Genomic DNA, 19,712 nt, shown 5'->3' with positions numbered 1-19,712 from the left:
ATATATTTTTCTTGATTATTTTCAAAAATGATCTTAAAAAGAAGTAGTCTATATTTTTCCACACTAAAACCATCCAACCTCATATATACACTGTCTATGACTTAAAATTAGATTGAGGAGAGACAGACAAAGAAGCAAATATTAACAGCAAGAAAAGAAACAGAGTTTCTGGTAGATATCGCATCAGATACCTTCCTATGTAATCTGCTCTTTTACCTTGGCTCATAAAATGGAAACTGGCCTTAGAATTAGGTGACCTGCAGAAAGACGAAGATGCAGCATGAGGGGAAAAAAAAAATCAGAGTAGCAACGCAGCTTCATCTACCAGAAAATATTTGGCTTGGCTGGAGAGTCAGTTTAAGATTTAAGCGGCTCTTGATTTTTTTCAGGTTGGTTTATGCATCATTAACAAGGACCGTACTATAGTTAGCTCAGTCACACAGAAGCTGCTCCCAGGATCTCCGTATCTTGAACTATGCTAAAGGTACAAGTCAGAATAAATATACGATGTTCGTAATTTATACTTAAAGTGAATAATGCTGCATTGTCAAATCTCAATTAGCCGTGGTTGCTTATTTGCTCTAAGGATTGTCTTTGCCATGGACCCTGAGCACTTGAATCTGGCAGATTTTTTTAACTGAGATAAAGTATTGTGCAAATAGGGCTCTCCTGCCCCCAGGGCCGGCTCAGCTCCGGGCACAGCCAGCATAGAGCCTCCCGAGCTTCCAGGGCCAGCTCACGTCAGGGCAGCGTCGTGCGTGGAGCCCCCTCTGCCAGCCAGGCCAGGCCGCGCTGCAGAGGAACCTGGGCTCTTGGCACTGGTCTCTGCTGGGGGACGGACGTGCTCTGCGCTGGCATCCCATCCATCGGTCCTCCAGCTCAGCACCTCTGAACTCCTTGCCCCGGGGGGAGCCTGGCGGTGTGGGACTGCAGCCACGCCAGCTCCCCCAGCTTCGACCCCCTTGGCACCCAAGGGCTGCCCTGCCATTTCCTGGCACTCCTACAGTGCTGAACCAACCTCATAAGGGCAACAACCATCCCACCAGTGCCCAGGATGGTTCCACAGCTTTTGAATGTGGCCCTAGTGGTTTGAGTTGGTAAATAGTGGTCTACCCAGGGCAAGTTAGCCCTCGCTCTGGGCACGGCCACTTTCTTTGCAGTTCTATGGAGAATTGGATTCTTTGTAATTTTACTCCCTAGAGAAGATTCTCTCAAGCCTTTAGGGAAACCCAGTTAAGGATAAAATAAAGACTGGCAATTATTGCTTTATTACTGGAGAAAGGAACAATGTAGCTGATGAACAGTAAATTGGTAGGGGTGATAGTGCCTCGGCAGGGCTAGATGGTCATTCAGCTGGTGTACAGATACGGTCCCCTCAGGAGGCATTATGCTGTGTTTGTATATGGCACAACTAGTTGTTACTCACATAGCAGTGATCTCAGTCATAACAGGAAGGCTCACAGCTAAATAGAAAAACGTATGCAAGAGAACACATGAGAATCCTAGAAGCGCTTACGCTTGGAAAAACGCCTTTAGGATCATCAAGTCCAGTTGTTAACCTAGCACTGCCAAGTACAAAGTTTAGGTCATGTTAGTATATGAGAGACAAAAGATTTTCCCTCGTAAAGAGAAGCCTGAATTAAAAGTTTAAAATACTTTCTGTAAAATACCATCCAAACATATTTTTCTTCAGATGATGCAGATGTCTTAACAATTAATAAAACAAAAACAAAAAAACAACAAACCAAACAAAAATAATTTTAAGAAGATTTTTCTAGAATTCTGTGGATGGGTTTCAATAGTAAACACTGTTTCTGCAGCTAGTAGGGGTTAAGCAAGCTCAACTCTGACAGCTCTATTTCCAGCTACAATAATATATTCCAGAATATCTTGCAAGACAGCCTATAAATGTGACTACAGCAAAAGTGAACATTCTTTTACACAGGCAGGTCTTTTCCTTGAGCATAAATATTCTTAGTCTGTTTTTTTGAGATAAAGGCTATATCCCTACCAGACCAATGGCAGGAATTTCTCTTTGGAAAGGAATCATTTTCAATGCTGTGTCTGTGAAGCGCATAACTTTCAGTGAAAATTTCATTGACTATTCCATACAAATAGCAAATCACAGTAACTGGAACCTTTCAAACTTTGTGCAAAGTTAATATAACATAAAGTTGAAATAAAAAAAGAAGAGAGAAAGTTTAAAAGCTACTTTTTGTGAAAATACTTTGAAGTTTTTATGCTTAAGTAGGTGCAATTCCCTTCAAGATTTTTGAAATAATTCATGCAGTTAAATCCCATGGAACCAAATGGAATTTAGAACCATAAATAGAAATAATTTTTTTGTTTTACTATTAATAAATAAATTTGGGGTTCTTAATTGTATTTTTATAAACTTTTTTAATTTAAAAGTAAAAAACTGAATATGCAAGTAATCATATTTCTCAAATAGTGTGTACATGAAAACAAATCCACTCTCCAAAACTACATAAAAACAAAGTCAAAAGTCTAAGATGTTACCATAGTGTATAACATACAAAAATATCTTGTAGTAGTTTTAGAAGATTATTTTCAACCAGTGCTGCACTCTAATCTACACAGTAAACAAATAACAATTCCATTAGACCTGGATCTTTTTTTGAGTTGTTTGAGGATGCTCAGCTGAAAGATCTTTAAGATATTCTTTGCTTTTTCTTATGACAGGTAACATAAAAAAGTAAAAGATTTCCCCATATAACAGTAGCTGCTGGTGTCCTGTGTCAGGGTATTAACCTTTTTAACCCTGTCAGTTGGCTGGGGCCAGGAAATATAGACTAGTCTTTTACTACTCTTCTGTGTGTCACAATTTTATTATGCATTGCATTTTTACTCTTCTGAAGTGTCTATAGTACTAAAAAAAATAGTCTTGTGAAGAGAATGCAGTGTTACATGGTCAGAAAGGTATGTAGGACTGAATAATGTGTATTTTATCAAAGCTATATCCTTCTTCATCCAGATTGCATGATTGTTGCTCTGTAAAATCTTAACATCAAAGAAAGACTTAAGGTTCTGTTTCATATTTTGTAAAGGTGATCTCTGAGCATTTCTAGTTGGAATAGTCAATAGTTTGATATATATCATTTTGCTGATGACAAGAAAGCTGTCTCGTACCTTTAGTCATGTCTGTGCAAAGTTGGCTTGTCTTTCAATGTACTATAAAGCCATATATAGCTGATTAGCAATAAATATTTCAACTGCTATTAAAGAAATATTAGTTCCTGCAGGCAGTGGTATTGTCCAGTGCTTGTACATATTGTGCTCCTCTCAGAGAGCTTATACACTTCCTTCATTAAAAATAATAATGAACATTAGATGAGCACTTCACAATCTTGTCACAGTAAGATGGCATCATATTAGTAAGAGAATCAAAGGTATCCTTTGTTTCATAGAAAAATGTTGCTTTATCAACTATAAATCCTCAGAGACTTACTCAATATTTTCAGTAATCCAGATGGTGATAGAAGAATGTTATCTTCCAGTAAATATAATTTTGTTAAATATGTAACAGATTTGAGCGTTGCACGGCAATCTTCATCTAGGTCTTTTCTTATTGCTGGGGTTGTACCTGATGCAATAGCTTCATTTCTTGCTCCTTGCTCTTACATCCATTTTTGACTGATGGTCACTCATAATTTACTATTCGTGTTTGTACAAAAGGTTCACCTCCAAGCACTATTTCTTTTGACAACCATGGTAACAACTGATTAAAGTGACTTAGAGTATCCTCAAATCATAGTGGTAGCTGCCTGCCAGGGGCAGTAACATTACAGGAAAAAGAGTCCTTCCTCCTGTTTTGATCCTGATCTTGCACTTTCACTCAAGCAGGTGGCCCCAGTCATCACCTTTGGCTGGGAGAGCTGTCTTGCTGCTTGCACCCCCTGTTTTGCTCTCTTATTATCCCTTTCACCTTGCTTGCATCTCTGCCACTGCTGTCCTCTATTGGAACAGGAAACGTGCATGGTTTGGATCCACCTCTGATGTAATGTTTATACTTTTTGAAGGGTGAACCTAACCAGTCAGCAGGGCACTGGGTGAGACTCCACTTCCCAGGTCACAGCCCAGCCCCTATTACCTTGGAAACTCAAGGTCTGTCTGTCTTTGTTTCTCCCTCTCCTCCCTCTCCTCCCTCTCCTCCCTCTCCTCCCTCTCCTCCCTCTCCTCCATCTCCTTCCTCTCCTTCCTCTCCTTGTCTTTCTCTTGGAGTGTTATATGTGTTCAGATGATTTCTGCCTTAGCAGCCTTCTGTGATTTACCTCCTGGGAGTCGAGCAGGGTAATGTCATATAGATAACCTGATGGAACTGTGACATTTATTCCCTGTACTCTGTCATCTTGCACAGCAGGGCATTGCTTTGGGGAAACTTAAATGTGATCAGGGGAACATTCAAATGAGACTTCAACACAACTAGATAGAATTTGTTTCCTAGAATCACTTTGTTTCTCCTTAGCAACTTTAGTATTTTAGAAAACATGGGCAAAGACCAAAGCAACACTTTTTTGTGTGTGCTACAATGGGATTTCAGTTTCATCCCAATCCCTCTGTGCATTTCTGGCACCCTTTGGTAGACAGCTTTTTGGGAGATGAGTGTTTCTGGGATTAATTCAATCAGGAGAGCAGCAAGAAATAAATTGAGGGGAAGTTTTCCAATTTGGAAAGATGATGCAACACTGCAATAATCTGGAAATAGATGAACTGAATAGGCTTTCGCTTGACTGACCTATAAGTTAAGTAGATACAGTAAGGAGAATACACTTTCAAGAATAATCTTACCTCAGACTTCTCATCTGAAATTAGTTTGAGTTGGTTAATACAGAAATTTTCCATTTCTTAAGATAATTAGTATTCACAGTTCCCAGGAATTTGGAAAGAATGCTTAGTACTCAAAATCCTCCGTCTTAACAAATATTAACTCATTCTGACTTGAAATAAAAACAGGGCATTTTTGTAATTCTACACAAAATCAAAATTCTGAGAAAAAGATATTTCCCCAGAATTTTTATTCCAGCATTATGAAATGAGTTCACAATCTCTGGACATATTTATAATTCTGCAAACTATTTGTTGTTGTAAGGCACTGTTGTTCCTAGTTTGTGTTATGTCAATATTAGTAGTAGTCTGGCAATACTGTAATCAATATTATCCATTTGAAATTAAGGAGAAGTGCTTGTGTGATTACAAAAGTCTTCTCTTCTTTTCATTCACAGTGGTTATATCTTAACCACCCCTGACAGTACTTTACATCACCAGAAGACTCCACAGTGACTGGTATCTGTATGGTCCAGATCAGAGCAATGCTGAGAGGTTAATGAGGGTCCTAAACTCAACAAAGCTGTGCTGGAAAAATTAAAGAGTGGTAAGTGCAGCAGCAGATAATGGGTTTGCTCCACTTTATCACCTTTTGTGGACCCCTTAAAAGCAGTCTAAAGACTTCTGAAGAGATTAGTGGAATTTGGGTTCATGTCTTTCTTTTCTCTCTTAATCTTTGTGCAATGTATGTGAATCCATGCTAAGGAGGTAAGTAGGAGCAAGCTATCATAATTACTTTGGTCGTGTTAGGCATCAGTAGTTTGTACACTGTATATTTCTGCTGACTTTCCAGAAACTAAAAATAAAGAAAAGAGCATTATACAAATCTGTGCCTGAAAAACTGAGGTTACAAATGAAATTTCAAAATAATCTGAGGTTAAAAACAATCTCATGAAAAGGTGTTCATTTCAGAATGTTTTTTCTTAAAAAACTTTCATCCAAACTTCTGAGATTTTATCAAACAAACTTAGGGCAATGGAATATTTGATTAAAATCTCCTAAGTCATAAATATACAGAGAAGGAACTAGGAATATCAGGTCTAAATTTAACTGAAATTTCTGATCTAAGGAGTAGTGTTTATTGCTTGGTTTGGTGGGAAGGACAGATTGTTACCTTCTTTCTTCTACACCACAAAGCACGTTTGCTTGGAGAATGAGCTTTAAACCTTCACGTTACATTTTAGATACAAATCGTTTGTTTTTCTGAATCACTGTGCACACTATATAAATATCATCCTGTTTTAGTGAGATAATAAATTTTGCCCCTGCCAAAAATGCCATTTCCCTGTTCTGCATTTGATTTTTTTTTAAGTTCAATATTTTACTTTCTTTTTTTATAACCAAGTGAGTTTTGTGGTAAGAGTAATTAAAATTGCAGAAAAATTGGTTCCAGTATCTTGGGATATGTTTCATGCAATGCATGCCCCTGCTTTTCCTGACCTTTCCCTCCCTTCATTTCCTTATTGTCTTCTTCCAGCATAGCAAATACAATTGCTTTAACCCAAATATCATGTGACTTTTTTTTTCCCCCCAAAGGTTATCCTTGGCATATTTTTCTCATTGACAATATGTTAGTCCATCTTCACTTTATTTCTGGCACGACTGAAAGTTTGGAATTTGTTTTATATTTTTGTCTATGTGCAATTAAATGCAATCAACTTCTAGTAGTAAAGTTTTGGTCACTTACTTCAAAATGCTCGAACAACATATCCTGTTTTAAAGCTTTGGTTTTCCTTCAAGATGCTAATATGGTGTTCATTATCAAAGGACAAAGGGCACTCTGAATTGTAATAAGGACTTTCTGGTTTTAAATTCCATTACTTGCATTAAAACCACTTACTGCCACTAAGAAAAATGGGTATAACTTTGTGCAGTTTGTGGCAAACAGGCGGTCTTTTGATATCTTATAGCAGAACGTTTCAGTTAATAGGCCTGTACTTGAAAGTACCCTTTCACACCAATGCTTGCAAGTGCATTCTGTGTTTTTGTTTAAGTCTGACATCCATGAAAAGACAACCAAGATCTGTTTCTTATTGTGCATTAAAGAGGATTCTTTGGAAACTGCAGAATAACTAAGCAACATGCTCTGTATCACTTTTACTGATGACAAGAGAGATGTCATCTCTGGTGCATCTCTCTAAAATATCCTCTTGGATAACTTCTCTATCACAATCTGCTTTATTTCTTCAAGTAGGAAGCAGTTTCAAAAGCCCTATTAATTGGCAAATACCAAAATATTTCACTTATTTGCAAGAAACAAAAACTGAGCATGTCAAATTGGGAATCAGTTCCTAATAATAACAAGCATTCCATTAAAAATAAAATTTAAAAAGGCAAAAAAAAAAAAAGGAAGAAAGGATAAAACCCATACTCCTGCACTTAATTCAAGAACAGATCTATTTTTTTTTTCAACACAACTATGTTGTGTCACTTCAAGCATTCAGGTCTTTGCCTTTGTGTGTTTAATGACCACAGCTGCACAAGTTGGTTTATCTTCCAGTAAAGGTCAGGACAGCTGGTCAGGCCTGGAGACTGACTTTTATTATATTCTAGTGTTTAGATTGATTTTATTCTGTTTATCACTTTTGTACTCGGGAAAAAAAAAATAATCGTCATTTCCAAATAAAACCCTTGTGAATCAAAATGTAGGCTATGTCTCCCACTGGTGAGGCCACAGTCTTACCAGGCTTCATCTACAGGATGGATCAAACCTGATTGTGCAGTCCTTACCCCTGGGTTATGTGGGACTGATGCAAGTCACAAGTGGTGTTCCCTGGGGCTCAGTACTGGGACCAATTGTCTTTAATACCTTACCAATGATATGCACAGTGGGATTGAGTGCACCCTCAGCAAGTTTGCAGATGACACTAAGTTGTGAGGGAGTGTTGATCTGTTTCAGCTTAGGAAGGCTTGACAGAGAGATCTGGAGAGGCTGGATCAATGGGCTGAAGTCAACTGTGTGAAATTCAACAAGGCCAAGTGCTGGGTCCTGCACCTGTGTTACAACAACCTCATGCAATGAGTTTGGTGAAGAGTGGCTGAAAAGTTGCCAGGTCAGGAAAGACCTGAGGGTGCAGCTGGCTGAATGTGAGGCAGCGTGTGCCCCATGTGTCCAAGAAGTCCAACAGTGTCCTGGCTTTTATCAGGAATAGTGTGACAAGCAGGAGTAGGGAAACGATTGTCCCCCTGTGCTCATCCCTAGTGAAGCCACTCCTTGAGTACTGTGTTCAGTTTTGGATCCCTCACTACAAGACATTGAGTTGCTGAAGTGCGTTTAGAGAAGGGCAATGAAGTTGGTGAAGGGTCTTGAGAACAAGTCATATGAGAAGCAGCTGAGGGAACTGGAATTGTCTAGTCAGGGGACTAGTTCAGGGAAGACCCTCTTGCTCTTCACAGCTGCTTGAGAGGAGGTCGTAGCAAGGTGGGTGATGGTCTTTTCTCCCACATAACAAGTGATAGGACAAGAGTAAATGGCCTCAAGTTGCAGCAGGAGAGGTTTAGATTGGACATTATAAGAAACTTCTTCACTGAAAGGGTTCTCAAACACTGGAATAGGCTGCCCCAGGAGAAAGTTGAATCCCCATCCCTGGAGGAGTTTAAGAGATGCAGAGATGTGGTTCTAAGCAACACAGTGTAGCCCCAGACTTGGTAGAATTAGAAAATGGATTCTCTGATATTGAAGGTCTTCTCCAACTGAAACAATTCCATAATTCTGTGATTCTATGAAGTGTGTACTGAGCATGGATAGCCAAGGTCTTAGCCACTGGTGTCTTTTGTAGAGAAAACTGCAACTCTGCCCTGGAAACTTGGAGTAAGAGACACTTGAGTCACAGCATAAAATAGTGCTCCAGCTGCCTGCTGGTGTGGTTAGCATAGGGGCTTAAGTGTAATCAGGGGAAGTCATTGCAAAATGAAGCTGAATAGTTTTATGCCACACATTTCCTGTAAACATTCCACTCCTTTAAAAGCAGAACAGCAGCAGAAGATCAGGGCAGATGTGAAGAGAGAGGCAATGGGAGGGAGAACATAGAGGGTGCACCTCCAAACGCTGGCTGATATGGCCATGTATTGTCTTAAACATGGGGTGAGACCAGCAGCTAATGTGGGTTTTGGAAAAGGACAGCTAGGTGAACACTGGGAGAAAGAAATCTCCCATGACTGAGCAAATGGCCTTTGGTGCAGCCAGTGCTGCTCAGTTAATACATTTATATTGGGTTTACCCTGTAAATATTTGGACCACCTATTACATGACATGAGCTGTCAACTCAGTTTTAGGATATCCCTGTTACATCTAGGGGAGATTTGCTGGAGGCTGCTCTAACACTAGTTTCAAATGATCTTCTTTTCACTGTAGTTGTGGCATGGATATCTCCCACAAAAATTCATCCCTGGGAAAGCTGCTCAGGATTTGTCACATAACTGTGACTGAAATTTGCTAATTATGATGTTTAGACCAAGCATTTTTAAAACCCTGACTGTTTTGGTTTAGCATATTGTGTCAAGCTGTTATAGATACAGTGAGTCAGCATCGGTATTCAAATCCAGATCAATACTTCCCCATAATTTACCCAGGGATTTTGTGAACCCATCACTACTGCCCGCTGCAGATGGCCAAGAAATTGATAGCCTTTCATTGTAAAATCCTCCTGAAAAGAGCATATGAAAAATTGTATTCTTATTACTACCATCATAGGTCATTCCACCCTTTTTTCTCCTCAAATAAAATATAAAGCCTAGAAAAATATTGCCATTTAAAATTGTCAAGAATGCCTCTTTTCACTTTTCATTCTAAGCACATACTTTGTTTTTGTTTTCTAAAACAGTGTCAGTTCAGGCAATGTCTCTGTCACCCTGACTCACACTGTGACTTGCAAATGTCATCAGAAGCATTTGTTTTAGTGTCTGCCAATCATTAGTTGCTTCTCCTGTATTTCTTCATAAAAATTGTGTGTAGATATATTGGCATATAATATTCACATGGTTTATGTTTGTATAAACATACCGCTAATACTCTGTTTCTCCAGTAGAGATCTCTATAAATCCAGACCTCCAGAGATACTTTATAATGACTTAAACATTACACCAAATGAGAGATTCCAAAGGGACATGATCAGGATGTAATAATGGGCTAATGTCAAAAAGGATTTATGATTATTATTCATATGACTCAACCATATGCTCCAGCTACTGCTGTAATCTTGCTAGTCTTGGTCTGACATCTGTAGTGATAATGAGTAAAATTGCATTACACCACAGAAAAAAAAACCAAGGCACTTAAAAAATAACTAGTGAGTTGCCAGGAGAAACATTGACCTCCTCTGTAGGGTCAAGAGATGGTTTTAAAATATTCTGGATGCTCCTGACAAAGTTGAAGCACTCCAAGGATCTGGCAGCCAGCTGTTCTAGCGTTATTAGAGAAGAACTTAAATATAATTGAATTCCTAGCCCATATGTACTTATCATTGCAGTTAAATACCATGCGTGATCCTATTGAGTTGACTTTGCAGAAAGAGAAGTTGCTTATTTAACTTTATATAGTAGGAAAATTCTCTGTTCTATTAATGTGAGATTGCGTATTAATGAGAGATTGGGTATTAATGTGAAATGGTGAGTGCTTAAATACTGTGTATTTCTAGGATCACCTGAACAGTCATGGTACATGCCTCCTTTCCTGGTTAAGCATCAAGCTTCCAAGTGACTACAGTAAAAACAAAAACAAAACAAACAAACAAAAAAACAACCAAACACCAGGTATTTTTTATTTGTTTCCCTCTAACAGTCTTGGTCTGTCTTGGACTTTTATGGAGCAACCCTTGGCTGCGGCTGCAGCTGAACCTCGTGCTGGCTGGGAAACAGTAGGCTATCTGTGCCCTTCCCAGACTTCTCTATTCAGTGGGAATTTAGCAAACATGCAAATATATGCAAATAACTTTTGGAGAGATGTGCAGACACTGAGAACTCCTCCGTGCTTCTGGACTAATAAATAGTGTTGTACAAGGTAAATATATGAGTGTAGACTTCCTTAGTTTCTGTCAAAGTCCATTAATGTTCCATTACTGGCTGCAGCACTTAGGTGGGAGGTGAAAACTTAATAGTTTCTCACTGAGAAAGAGAAAATTCAGGTGAAATGGCCTGATGTCAACCCTCCTAATCCTGCAAGGGTAGTTAGCAGATGGGCAGCAAGCAAAAGTCAAAGGAGCTCATGCATGAAGTGGGCTAATTCACAAACCACCAAAGTTGCTATAAAATCATGGCCAAACATAGCAGTAAAGGACAAATATTTAGGCAGTGTCAGTCAGTCAACTAATGTATGTATCAGCATATTAGTGAGGAAATCCCCAGAAGCTCTGTGGGAGTTTTTCTTTTTGATCTGCCACCACCTGCCAGGCTGCTGGCATTGCCGCTGCAGCCACCAGGCAGGCGGGAGCAGTTCCCCTGAGACTCCAACAAGTTGCTCCTTAAGGCAAATAGCCACTTCATTAATTCAAAGGCAGACTGAGCAGTCAGCAGCAGGTGAGGAGCAAAAGGCAGGGAACCAGCCTAGAGGCAAGCTTGTCTGCCTTTTCCAGAACAGTGATGGGAAAGCTCTTTCTCTGCAGCAAATGTTCTTCGTTGCTGTCAGACTTGCACAATCTCCATTTTGCTCACACTAAATTCTGATGCCTCTCCCCATCCTCCTGGGATCCTCAGCCAAAAGACATGTTTGACATCTGTGAAGCCTGAAGTCTTGGCTTGCACTGACACAAGCATTGGTAGAATCAAGATATTGTTTTAAACACCTGACATCCTCCATCTGTCTTCTTTATTTTTAATTATTTCTAGTCTATAGAGTGACCTAATCAAACAAGCCCCTGTCTGATGTCAAGGTTCTTTCTTTGCTTTAATCTCTTCACATTTCTATATAATTTCTTTTTCCTCTGGAACTATCAAAGAATTTTCTCTAACAAGCCCATCAATGAAAAACAAAGTCTGCATTCTTGAATTCTAAGTCACACATAAACCTTAAAATGCTGTTTGCTCGGTGTTGACAGAAGCAGTCGTCTGCCCTAATTTACCTTCATCGTATGTTTTTATTAGAGCTGTGAGAGCGTGCATAAACTCACCAGGGGGACATGCACATTACAGGGCTCTTTTCTTAAACTCTCTCAGCTCTAATAAAAACACATGGGCTAAAACACTGTCCTGTACTGGGACAGTAATACCTCTCTGTTCTGTGTTCTTTTAGTGTCAATTGTCTCTGAGAATATCCACTCACTGAAAGTCATCCCAACAGGACTGAAGGAATAGTCTTTGAGGACTGATTTTCAGGAATTCTCCCCTCCATTAATGCTCTTTTGCTCAGTCCTAGCAAAATGCTTTAGTGATGCTTTACCACTAATTGAGGTTTCAAGGCTCATATCCCCATTATAACCCAATTATTTTTCATGTGATTAGAGTAATGTCGTCGATTGGCACTAATGGGCCTCCAGAAGTAACTAAAATGGTCATTGTATTGCTACTGGCTCACATTTTCTGAACAGACTTTCTATATCCACTGAGAAATTTTTGAGGCAGTACCAACTGACAAATATTAGATATGGATGTATGCAGCCACATGCATAAACATCAAACAGACAATATGAGGTCAAAACTAGAAGGATTATCATTGCAGCTGATTGGGGTGCTTCTCATTTAACTTGTAGAAACCAGATTTGAGAAAAGTGTCATTTATCTTCCATTTTTCCACAGATGCTGCCAAATAGTTTTCTAAATCAGTCCCAAATGTGTCCTGGTCTCTGCATTGGGCCTGTGTTAGTATAGTAGTGGTTTTGTTCTTCCTTGCTACCTTTTATTCTCCTCCGATGTTCCTTCCCAGACGTTGGGGTGAGATCACTGAGCCCCTGAATATTGCACAAGTTAGACAAAACAAAGCTCCAGTGTGCGCTAGATATAATAACCTGCAATGTCTGCCCTGTCATCCCAAATTACTGGAACACACAGTGTATCAGCCATGCCTACCTACATGCCTGCCTGTTGGCGAGTGGTGCTTTCCTCCTCATCAGCTGGACTGGAGTCAGGTGTCAGTTCCTTCTTACTGAAATGTGCTTGCATTACATTATGCTTGCTTTCAAGGTCATGGGTGCTTAGGCTGATCCCCTGCAGATGGCTTCATGAATTATGTGGCTTCTCAGAAATGTTTTGGGGTTTCCTGGCTCTACCCAACAGTGCTGGCCAGCAAGCAAGTCAGGGTCACAAGGTTCTCCCATAAATGACTGGTGCCTTTAGCAGCAGTATAATGTAGCCTCCCCATTTGAAGTTTGGGAAAATTTTCCCCTCTGCAGCAGTTTGCCAAGGCCACATATTTGAGAGCAATGTTTTGTTTTAAAAATAACTCTTTTACAACATGCTATGCAATCCATTGCTGAAAAGATCCTAGATAGGTCTTTGGTGATGTCATTGTTCATTTGCTTTCTTAATGAAGTTTATTGTACTTTTGGTCTTTTAACTCCTAGGTTTTGGTGAACGGACTGTTCAGAGAAATAGTCTCCAGGCTCCTATGTGCAAGACACTTAGTGCTGCAGTCTCAGGCAACTGGACAGTAAGAGCTAAGGTACTGTTTCTGTTTAATAGCTCTTATAGTTCTATAGTTCTCAGCCAGGAAGATAAAGGTTAGAAAGCTCTTCTTAAAGTGTATATTGAGTGCTGACAGGAAAGTGGCCATGAGTTCTTGAAGAGAGCAGAGTCTTCCATTGGATTAGATGAGCCCAGAAGGAAACCTTTTCCAGAGCTACATGGTAAGGACATCAACACCTACCACTTTATTGTAGCCTTGTGTGCCTTAAAGAGGATTGAGGGTACACGGTACCAGATCTATCCTGGGGTACTCATTGGCATAGTGGAAAAACAAAGGTATACAGCTAGTATTTCAGGTAAAACAATGAAAACATGGCACTAAGTGGCAAAAATATGTTTTCCCATAAATCAATGAATTATAACATGTATTTTTTCTCCGCTTACCCCTGCAAATATTGTGTACCACATCCATCAGAGCTCTGAGTCTTCAAATAGCCCTAAGACTGAATATGTTCTTTCATGTGATGCTTTAATCACAATTATTTTGTGCTTTGTTTCAGTTTGTGCTGCCCTTTTCTTGTATCTAGTAGCCTTTTTTTTTTTAGGATGGTTAAGGATGGAAAGGAGTTTGATTATTTCATAGGATGCCATTTGTTCTCACCTTCCACATACTTTTTATTCACTTTACCTGATTAGAAAAACAGCAAGTGTGGCAGAATCCCATATGAATGGAGTGGCACAGCGCCAGTGAAGACCCCACCCACCCAGCAAACCAGATTTTTTCACAGTACTTTCTTGAAGCGTGAGGGTATGAATTTGGAAAATACATTGTGGGAAGAAATCTAAAGGACTGAAAGGGCTTGTTTTGTTTTTATTTGGTTTGCACAATGTAATTTTTTGCTTGCGGCAATGTTATTTAATGATGATCATGGCAGAAGTAATTCCTAGTGTCAAGCAGAGTCTTGCTAGACACTAGGGGAAAAATCCTGTTTAATCATGCTTTAAAAAAAAAAAAAGAAAGCATCAGTGGAACACTAGGTGCTCAAGATAACAGCTGGAAAGGCAAAGTTCAGAGCCTCAAATGCATCTCTGCTCCACTTCAGATGTGAGCTGACTGTAATGGCTAAGGACAGGGGTGTAAATGGAAAAGGATTGTTATATATTGTCCATGAACATCTGAGATTTCGAATCATAGAATTGTTTAAGCTGGAAGAGACCTTTAAGATCATCTAGACCAACCATTAACACAAGTACCAAGTCCACTTTTAAAACCATACCCCTAAGCACCATATCTCTAAACACCATGTCTACATGTCTGTTAAATACCTCCAGAGATGATGATTGAACCACTTACCTGGGCAGCCTGTTCCAGTATTTGACAACTCTTTTCGGTGACGAAACCTTTCCTAGTGTCCAAACTAAACCTTCCCTGGTGGAATTTGAGTCCATTTTCTGTCATACTGTACTAAGCTAGGAGTGCATGGTGATGACATGGCATCTAGATGTTACATGGTGGAGAGTGGCATGAGAAAGATCAAATTTCCAAAGCCTGAAATGATCTGAAGATAATGTCTATCAGTGCCATTGCTGCCTTTCGACCTTTGTTTTCGATAATGTCTGTTGGTGCCATTGCTTCCTTTTTAAGCCCACTTAAAGTGCTCTGTTGAGCAAGGAAGTATGTAGGAATGCTTGAGTATTGTCAAAGGTGATGGAAAAAGAAATTCCATAACTTAAAAGTGTACGTGCACACTGTTAACAAAGGTCTTTTGGTAGACTACAACCTGTATTACTGCTAATCTGCCAAAGATGTCAATTCAGTGCCCAAAATGAACCCAGGGAAATTTCTTCCAAGTGGTCACAGTGTGAGAGCAATCACAGCCACCCCTATATCATAAGAATTTCATATCTTTCAACAGACTTTTCTATCATCCTTGTAGTAGTGGTTTGTGAAACAAATAAGGTCCAGTAAGCAAAAACATAAGTAGAGTAAGTGACTTTCATGCAGAGGTATTAAAATAATGAATCAAACAATGCAACAAGCTAGCAGTGCAGTGTGCACAGATAAAAGCTGACAAAATAAATTAAAACAATGTTGATATTTGTTTTATTCCCTAGTATTTCAGAGGCTCTGAAAAGCCATCAACTTTTTTTCTTCTCCACTGGCTTATATTCAGATTTTTAACGGCCCAGAATTTGCTTTATAGATGTTTTCCCTGTCATTTAGTGATAAATTGAGGGAAAGACTACTATCATTTTAATAACTAATTAAGCTAGTAATTTAATCATAAGTTAGATGTCAATTTTTTTTAATTTTTTTTTTCAGTAATAGTTTTTGGTTTTGTGGTCTTTAATTTGAGACAAAAATCACTTTCTTTTTTCTCTCTTTTTTTTTTTTTTTAAACCACCATCTCAAAACATAGAACAAAAGTATCTGAATGCTAGTTTCAGGATGTTTTTATTAGAATACTTTTAGAAGAAATTGTTGGTGAAATATTGTTCTTGTAGCTCAGTTTTCCTTACTACTGAGGAAAATCAGAAGCAGAAAAGGAGGTGGTTTCTGGCCACACCACAAGTCTGGAGAATTAGGGCTCAGTCTCTGCTTACTGTTCAAACTCATAAAATGTGTAGGCTCATTGCTTAGTTCGTTGGAGTTGCTCTGATGAGCTGGAAGCTGTGCCAGCCCGTTCACCCAGGTTACTTCTAACCAGATGTAGGAGCCCGCGTTCCATCTCTCTGTACCTGTGTCCTCAGTGCTGACAGGAAGGAGCTGACACATCCCTCTGTAAGCAGAACAAAACCATGCTGGCGTGTCATGCCAGAAGAGATTTCTCTGTTTCAGAGATTGATGTGTTTTATAATGCTAACAGAAATGCCTTTCCTTGCAAATTCTAGCAGTGACACACTGAACTTAACAGCTTTAAACCAGGAAACAATTTGAACAATACATCTAGAGCAGATAAATGAGAAACAGAAAAACAGGGAGGGTTTTGTTGTTTGGAATTTTTTTTTTATTTCCATTTTACTGTTTTACATGCTGAGTTCCTAGAGTTTCTATGTTTGAATACTTCCACTTGGGAAGCTGCCCCATCGGAGGCATAAACTGAGCACTTTTGTGTATCTGGTGTCATGTTTTCACCTAACGCATGTCTGATATTAGCTAGCTGCAGAGACAGCTACACAGCCAGCTATCTGTGCAGGCAGCATCACATCTATATTTCTGTTTTCTGTGCATATTGATGTTTTCCAGACACTTCCACCATCTGTGGGGGTTAAAAACCAAGCTATATACACTACTGCTGCAGGAAAATGACAAAACCCTAAACCAGAGGAAAAGCTAGGTTACTGCCTTTAGTAATGCAACGAGCTGAAACATTCTTTCCTTGTAATCAAATGTGCCTGTCTCATTATCACACTTAAATGAACAGCTTAATAGGTAGCTTAGTCCCAGGGTGTTCAACTCAGTATAAGAAAATCTTGCTTTTTTAGCTTTTCTCATGAAAAGCAGAACATAGATTATGCCTTGGAGGTTGTTTACAAAATTGCTCATAGTCTCCCTTGAAAATCAGGATGATTTTCAGTTTACAGAGCCATTCAGCTTAGTTGTCTGTTCACATTTCTGTGCTGCCCAGAGCACTGTTTTCCCAAAGAAATCAGAGTGTCCTCTGGTGGCTGATACCCTGCTGGAAATCCCACGGGTCTCACACTGAGAGAAGAGGGTGGGTCTGTAGGGACTGTAAACTGATGAGCCAAATAACTCTTAATTTTATTTCAGAAATTATGTAGTCTTTTTTTGCCATGCATTATTTTATTTTCCTTGCAAGCATCCTTGTTATTCACAATGCTCTGTGGTTAATGAAAATGCTTGAATGGATGCTGCAAAGCATGTCCTCTCCTCGTGAGTCTGTGCAGTGGCCCTGATGCTCTCAAGGGTGCAACCGTGGCAGTTGCACCATTGTAAGGGGCATGACAAGAGGGTTTCAATGACTTCTGCCGTGAGATTTCCGTAACGATAGGTTGTGTCTGTGAAAGCTTGTAACTTAGCTTGTGTGCACCCACATCACACAGTGCTGTGGGAACTGCTTTTGCCACGAGGGTTAAGATTACAGAGCAGTTTCCTTCCCAGCCTCGTGACTCCACGTGCACACATGAACAATTCCAAAATACTCAATTCTGGGGCATGAGGTTTATTTTGGTGGACTCGCTCTATGCCAGAATATTCAGCAAAATCTTCTGAGCTTTTTGAGAGTTATGAGAAGATAGCAATGATGCTTTCTTGTTTAGTCAAAAAATTCCAACCACTTTTTATTTCAGCAAGCAACAAATTAAACTACTGTGCGTCCCACCGTGTGTTTCTTCACAGGTCTCCTCTTCTCCAGTTGTCCTTCTCTCTCCAGAAAGCACTACTTTCACTTTTCCCACTGCAAAAACAAAAATTATCTCACTCTGCTCTCTCTCCTATATGACCCATTTTTCCTTTTCCTAGAAAGTCCTTGCTTTCCATTCTTCCCCTCAATCTATTTAATACCTGCTGCTCCCCCTGCTTGGACAATACCTATTCTTTTTCCCAGTGGGCAGAGCCTGCAGTGTCACCATCTGTTGGTAACACCACATATCAGTGGAATCTGGCATGGTACAAAGCACCTAGACAGGACCCTAAATGCAAGGGTCACAAGCATTCCCCTCTGAAGCTTTTAATGCAAAAGACACTATTTTATTCCCTTCTATACCATTTTAAGCCAAGGGCTGGATTATCCACATACAACAGTGTTTGAGCCCCAGTGGTTCCATGGTTTCCTTGATGAGTTGGCTGGAGTATCCCTGAGAACAGACCTTTATTAAAGCCCCAGCACTGAATATTATTTTCTTCTATTAGCACGATATTTTCATTCAGTGGAGCCAAACCCTCCCTTTTCACTCTGCCTGTCACTCAGATGAGAAGAGTTTGCCCATCTGGACTTCAGAGCAGGATCTAGTCCTGTTACTTTGTGGTATCCTGCTCTTTAAATTTTATCTTTTGTACTTTAGCCTGTATGAAGCAGTGGTGTCTGACATTTTAAATTAATCTCTTTATAATATCTCTAAATTAAACACTCTGTCTTGGTTAGTTTGGTTTATCTTTACGGTCATCTACCATGAAGCTACAAGCTCCACATCCTTTCAGAAAGCAAACATGACTGACAGCAATCATTATACAGAAAAGCTGAAGCAAACCATGCTTTGATGGATTTTCTGTTAGGATTCATAATAGCATGGATTTAAAAGAGAGAAAATAGATGCTTTGGAGCATAAGATCGTAAAATGCTAATTTCAGTGACACAGTGGTGGACTGGGTAAATATAGAAAGGATTTATTATGAAGTTCTTTAGTGTTGTTGGCACTGACAGCAAATTGCTGGGCAACATTATGTCGCCAAAATCCAGGAAATAGCACAAACATTGAACCACTGTATTTTCAATGACAATAATGAGAGAAGCTTTGGTATTGGTTGGCATCCCCACAAAAGGCACATGTTGGCATGTTCAGGAATGTAAATGATAGATCTGCTGCTTGAAGTTTATAATTATTTAATCAAACCCAGACTGCAGAACCTGGAGGGACATCGTGTATCCTTAAAGGAGAAGGAAGAGGGACAGAGAGAGAAATAAAAGAGTCATACTTTGCAAATGATGGAATGCATCAGTCCCCTGGGTGTGCCTACCACGTATGTGACTGCTTCAGAGTTTGGTGGGTGATCTTTTCCACTTGCTACCTCACCATATATTTAAGTAGCCCAGCAGAAAACAAATTGCCGACAATTTCTTTTATGTGCTGATGGAAGTCAGATCAATTATCTACGTTTCCTTTCATGGAAGAAAGAAAATCAGGATCAGGACAGGAAACCACTCATTTGATGAACTCTTTCTACACTACTGCACACACACACACACACACACACACACACAACCTCCCCTCTTGTCTCCTGCAAACAGTGACGCACACAGCTACAAGCCCTCTCTCTCTTCTAGGCACACAGAGAGGCATGTTATTTTCAGCTCACATTTAATATTTAGATTATTATTATGGGATTTCAAAAAGACTTTTTTTTAAGAAAATAAAGACTTTTTTTTTTTAAGAAAAAAAAAAGAGAGAGATAATGAACCTTTCGTTTTCTGAAATAAGTCTTCTGGCACTGTGTGTTCTGGCTGGTAACCGGCTGAGTAGCAGAGGTCTGCTACATTCCCAGTCTGGGCTTTGCTGCAGACTCAACTTTCAATTTAGTCCTAGCACGATGGAAAAAGAAAAAAAGTCTTTCAAAAGCAGTAATTGTGTGTTTC

Source organism: Indicator indicator, chromosome 15, assembly GCF_027791375.1.
Source record: "Indicator indicator isolate 239-I01 chromosome 15, UM_Iind_1.1, whole genome shotgun sequence".
Lineage (NCBI taxonomy): Eukaryota > Metazoa > Chordata > Aves > Piciformes > Indicatoridae > Indicator > Indicator indicator.
The sequence above is the reverse complement of the archived record's forward strand: the minus strand, read 5'-3'. Positions refer to the sequence as shown.